Source organism: Alexandromys fortis, unplaced genomic scaffold (assembly GCF_014885135.2).
Source record: "Alexandromys fortis isolate MF-2015 unplaced genomic scaffold, M_Fortis_MF-2015_v1.1 scaffold_112, whole genome shotgun sequence".
Taxonomy (NCBI): Eukaryota; Metazoa; Chordata; class Mammalia; order Rodentia; family Cricetidae; genus Alexandromys; species Alexandromys fortis.
The window spans coordinates 358357-364384 of record NW_026068013.1 but is presented as its reverse complement, the minus strand read 5'-3'; positions in this window follow the sequence as shown (position 1 = coordinate 364384).

Genomic DNA, 6028 nt, shown 5'->3' with positions numbered 1-6028 from the left:
GCGGGAGCCGGGCAGGACGAAAAGCAGGCCCGCAGCTCCTACTACACACAATATTTTTTTCTTTCAGAGGTTGTGACTTTGTTTAATATCAGACATTCTAAATTCACCTATTTTCTTGCAAATATTGTGATTTCATTTTTCTTGAGAGCTGAATAGTTTTCTAGCTTATACATGAGCCAAATTTTTATATCCATTCATTTGTTTATTGACAAGGTTGATTTCAACTCTGCATTAGTGAACAAAGTTGCGATAACCTCGGGCCTGCAGATATCTGTGGTAGGGTGTGGAGTTCTTGGAGATATGACAGGAGAGAAATAGCTGAGTCCAAACTGATTTCCTTGACAGCTCTGTTCATTTATCTTCCTCCCACACCCTCCTCACTGTTTGCTGTTGCTGTCAGGTTTCTTGATGGCAACCATGCTGATTGGGGTGAGGTGAGGTCTCAAAGTAATTTTAATTTGCATTTCTCCGATAGCTATAGGAACTGAACTTTTAAAAGTGTTATTGGTAATTTGTGTTTCTTTGTTGGAAACCTTACTCAGGTCACTTGCCCAGTTAGTTGGTTGGCAGTTTCCTTCGTATTTACTTTCTGCAAGTCTTTGTTAATTCTGGGTGTTGGCCCCTGTCTGAAGTGTGGCTGGTTAAGATTTTCTCCCATCCATGGGTGCTGCGGTCTGCTGATGGTTTCCTTCACTGTGCAGAGAAGGGTCATTTCCTGTAGTCCCATTGGTTGATACGTGGGCTACTTCCTGTGCTACGGTGCTCCATTCAGAAAGCTCTTGCCTATCTTAATATCTTGGAGGGTATCCCCAGTATGTTTTCTTCTAGAAGTTCTAATGTTTCTGATTTTGTTTTGACTTGGTTTTTCAAAAATGGATTTCTCTGTGTGGAACTTGCTGGAACTTGCTCTGTAGACCAGGCTGGCCTTGAATTCATAGAGATCTGCCTGCCCGTGCCTCCTTAGTGCTGGGGTGTTTCCATTTGTAAACTAAGGTCTTCTATCTATTTTAAGTTGATTTTTTTGTATAAGGAAAAAGATAAGAATCTAATTTCTTTCTTCTCAGGTAGGAAGCCTATTTGTTACTATTTGTTTTTTGTTTTTGTTTTTGTTTTTTCCAGTTTTGCCTGCTTTGTCAAAAATCAAGTGAGCATTGTTATGCCCGGAGTCAGGACCCCCAAAGACCACCAAGAGACCAGATCCAATGCGAAAACAAAGAGTCTTTTTTTTTTTTTTTTTTTTTTTTTCTATTCCAGCGTGCTGGGGCCGACCATCCTACACAAAGGCAAGAGGAGGACAACCTGAGAGGGAGGTGGGGCTTCTTTTAAGGTTTACTGAGGGATTGTCTAAGGAAGTTAGGTCAGATTAGAGGTGACAAATGGCCTAAGCAAGTGGAAACCATATTAGTACATTCTGATTGACTAGGGCTAGGCAGGGGCTGTCAGAGCTGCAGCAAGTGGAAACCATGTTAGTACATTCTGATTGACTAGGGCTAGGCAGGGGCTGTCAGAGCTGCAGCATTCCATTTTGGGGCACCTGTCCTAGAGCTGCTGTAGGTTCTGGCTCAGTCCTGGCCTACTACTGCCTATACCAGGCCTCTTCCTTGCTGTTGAGGGTGTCGGAAATTGATTATCTTTTTTGTGTGACTTTTCCTCAGAATCTGCTTGCCCAGTCTCAGGAAACAGAAACTGAGGCGTGAGAGACTCTGAGAGAAGACTGAGCAGCCTGTCGTGGCGTCTGCTCGGTCCTTTCAGGCATAGCTATGGCGTTCATTCTGGGTCCTCCATTCTATTTATTTCCTTCCACTGGCTCTACCATTCGAGGTCAGATATTGTAACGCCTGCAGCTGTGTTTTACTGTCCACGGTCTCTCATGGTTCTGCGGGAATTCTCAGACTGCTTTTTCTGAGCTGCGTGGAGTATTTCTTAGGGATAAGTTGTTAAACTGCCTAGGTCTGGAGAGGTTTTTGTTTGTTTGTTTTATTTTATTTTATTTTTCTGAGACAGGGTTTCTCTGTATAACAGATATGGCTGTCCTGAAACTTGCTTTGTAGACCAGGCTGGCCTTGAACTCAACAGAGATCCTCCTGCCTCTGTTTCCCAATTGCTGGGATTAAAGGTGTGCACCACCACCTGGTATTGTTTTTATTTTTATTTTTTTGCAAAACGATTAAGTGCGTAGTCGGTTTGCCTGCTCCCTGCTTGGGTGCTGGGGAGGAAATCTGGGCTCTGCGTATGCTCACCAAACACTGGTCAATTGTTAGAGGAGGCGATTCACGGTTTCTTTCTTACGTAATTTTATTTAATGATATTTTCTAGAAATATGTATGTGATTTTCTTTTAGGTAGATTTCTTTAAGATAGGGTGCCACGGGGCTCACGCTGGTCTTGAAGTCAGTAAGAACCAGAGCCTGGCTTTGAGCTCTTTCTTCTGCCTCCACTTCTTGAGTGCTGAGGCGACACAGGGCTGTGCCTTTCATTTTGAAATAAAATCATTCCTTAATGAGAAAATGTATATTTGTACATTTATCCAACAAATTCCATGTTTGGGTTCTGTGTACTGAGGATGCAATCTCCTTTTTCTCACCTCACTTCAGGCCAGGAATATGACCGTGGCTGTCAGTGTTATCTGGTGAGGGCTGGTGGTGAGCAGAGCCCGGAGGGCTCCAATGTCAGCACTGCCAGATGAGCTGAGAGACTGGAAGCTTTCATTTCTGTCCTCTAGAGAACAAACTTCTTCCTTTGTAAGAAAACTGGTTTTAAAATCTTTTTTATGGCAGGCTCACAGTGTGAAGGCACCTGCTGCCAATCCCAAGGACCCGGTTGGGTTCCTGCGGCCAGCACAGTGGAAGGAAAGAAAGGACCCTCAAAACTGTCTTCTCACCTCCACACTTGTGTTGTAGCATGGGAGTGCCCTTTCCCACACACACAAAAACAATCATAAATATTTTTACTTTTATTGCATCTTATTTATTTTGTTTCATACATGTATATATGTTAATGTGTTTAAATCATATTCACCCTCCTTCATTACCCTCTTTCGTTCTCTCCTAGTCCTGCTGGACTCCTTTCTCTTAACTAGTCCTCGTTCTACAACTGTGTGCTTCTCTCTCTCTCTCTCTCTCTCTCTCTCTCTCTCTCTCTCTCTCTGTGTGTGTGTGGAGAGAGAAAGAGAGAGACAGACCTAGTGAGTTCCATCAGGGATGCACACGTGAGGGGTTAGTTACCGGAGCTGGGCACCTCCAGCAGCTCCCAGTAAGAAAAGATGTCTCTCCTGTCTTCCCTCCATGACCGTGAACTGCCTGTAGGTCATCAGACCTTGTGAGTCTCTCCCTGTCTCACGACAGGGTGTTGACAGGACAAGTCATTGCAATGAAAAGTGTTCTGATATTTGAACGTCACCCCTCTGTGTTGAACCATGGAAACTGAGCATTTGGCCAGAGCTGACTAACAGAGGAGGTGTTGGGGTATAGATGGAACCAAACAATGGCAACAACCTGTGCCCACCCACAGGAGTGGGGGCTGCAGCCTATGCCCACCCACGGGAGTGGAGGCTGCAGCCTGTGCCCACCCACGGGAGTGGAGGCTGCACCCTGAGACTACTCACAGGACAGAGGTTGAGAGGTAGCAAAGCTGGCCACAGCAGTACCAGCTACTGAGGTAACTATCACTGTTCACTGGGAGCAAAGGAGCCTCCCAGGTCCTGTCCCGGGGATTCACAAGGTTAGAGAGATCCAGTAATTATAGTTTCCAGATAATCACACTGGGAGTGTCCCATTTTTTGGAGACTTCAGCACTCTCCACACCCTCTTCCTCCATGGTCACAGGTCAACACAAAGTACACTCTGTGTCATAGCTCCACAGTTCTGTCTGACCTAGCTTATGCCGTAGTGAAGGAAATGTATCTTATATCTACACTGTCTTTCTACACTGCCCAGTCTGATGTCCAACTCCTGAGCTCAGCCCCCATCCTCCTACCTGTCCTCTAAATAGCTCTGACAATAGGACTTTAAACACAAATCCCAATTATTAAAATCCTCCTCCTTCTCCTCCTTTTTCTTTTTGTTTGAAACATGGTCTCAAGCTGGCTTTGAACAAACCAAGTAGTGGCAGGTTACCTTGAACTCTGATTCTCTCTTGTTCACATTCCATGCACAATTTGTGGTACTGTGGACCAATCCAGTGCTGCTTGAATACTAGGCAGGGACTGAACCAACTGAGCTACTTCTCCAATCCTAGATCTTCTGGAGTCATAAACACTTTATCCAATTCACTGACTATCAATCCCAGAATTTTATTTTTTTTTTTTTTTGAGATAGGGTTTCTCTGTGGGTTTTTTTTTTTTTTTTTTTTTTTTTTTGGAGCCTGTCCTGAAACTAGCTCTTGTAGACCAGGCTGGTCTCGAACTCACAGAGATCCACCTGCCTCTGCCTCCCAAGTGCTGGGATTAAAGGCGTGAGCCACCACTGCCCGGCCCAGATTTCTTCATCTGTAAAAATGCTATAGAATGTCTTCATCTAATAGTTTCCCACCCCCACTACCCTGTGCTTCAAGATCAAACCTGAGACTTTATACAAGCTAAGAGAGCAAAGTCACTGGGTTGTCTCGTTTTATCCAGAGACATGGTCCCTCTGTGTAACCCCATCTGTCCTGGAACTTGCTATGTAGACCAGACTGGCTCAGAACTCACAAGAGATGTGACTGCCTTTGCCTCCTGATTGCTGAGGTTAAGGAACGGTGTGTGCCACCACACATGGCGATTCCCAATCTATTTTTGGTTATATTCTCTATTATTTCACTAAGAACAGATTTGGTACTAGACTCTCAAGCTCTACCTCTTCAGAGACATTCACCAAACCTTCTGCCATAAGAAACAAGACCCAAGCCTGACTCCACACCAGAGAGAAAACAGCACTGTCGCCTGGCTGGTCTGCACCATTGCTGTAGAGGCTTGGCGAGAAGCAGCTTCAGGTGCTGTGGTGAAGCTCAGGCATCTGTTGCATTATCACCAGTCTCATAGTTTAGCAAAACAGGAAGCAGGTGTATTGGATCAGACTGTTCTCTCTGTGTGTGATGGAGAATGCACTGGTTAGCTTTATGTCAACCTGACATAAGTAACCTGAGAAGAGAGACCCTCGATTGAAAAAAATGCCTGCATAAGACAGGCTGTAGGCAAGCTGTAGGACAGTTTCTCAGAATGTGGCAGGGCCATGGTGGGTGGTGCCATCCCTGGGCTTGTGGTTCTGAGTTCTATAAGAAAGCAAACTGAGCAAGCCAGTGAGCAGCACCCTTCCATGGCCTCTGCATCAGCTCCTGCCTCCAGATTCTTCTCCTGTTTGAGTTCTCGTCCTGACTTCCTTCAGTGATGAACAGTGACTTGGAAATGTAAATCCTATAATCCCTTTCTTCCCCAACATGCTTTTTGGTCATGGTGTTTCATCATAGCAATAGAAACCCTAATACAGAAGGTGATTGCTACACGTCTGGCCACTCTCACACACCTGCATTTGGTAAGCTCATACTGGTATCTTGCTTCAGATGGGTCATTACGTATGTGTAAGTGGGATTTTCTGTAGGATCTCTTTTCTTCCTCCTCATGGCTGGGTCCTAACAGCTCCCTCGGGAGAGAGGGTGGGAAGGTGTGGAGTCAATAGCATAAACACTGGGAGTCAGGTAAAAGGCAAACAACAGACTTGTTTATTCAGTGACGGGGAGAGCCTTATGTACCCTCCACCCGCACCCTGACTGCTTTCTGGTTAAGATCTTTTCCCATTCTGTAGGCTGTTGTTTTATCTTATTGACTGTGTCCTTTGCTTTACAGAAGCTTCTCAATTTCAGGAGGTCCCATTAATTAATTGTTTCTCTCAGAGTCTGTGCTGCTGAGTTATATTTAGGAAGTGGTTCCCTGTACCAATGTGCTCAAGTGTACTTCCCATTTTCTCTTCTATGAGGTTCTATTGAGGTCTTTGATCCATTTGGACTTGAGTTTTGTGCATGGATATAGATATGGATCTATTTTCATTCTTCTACAT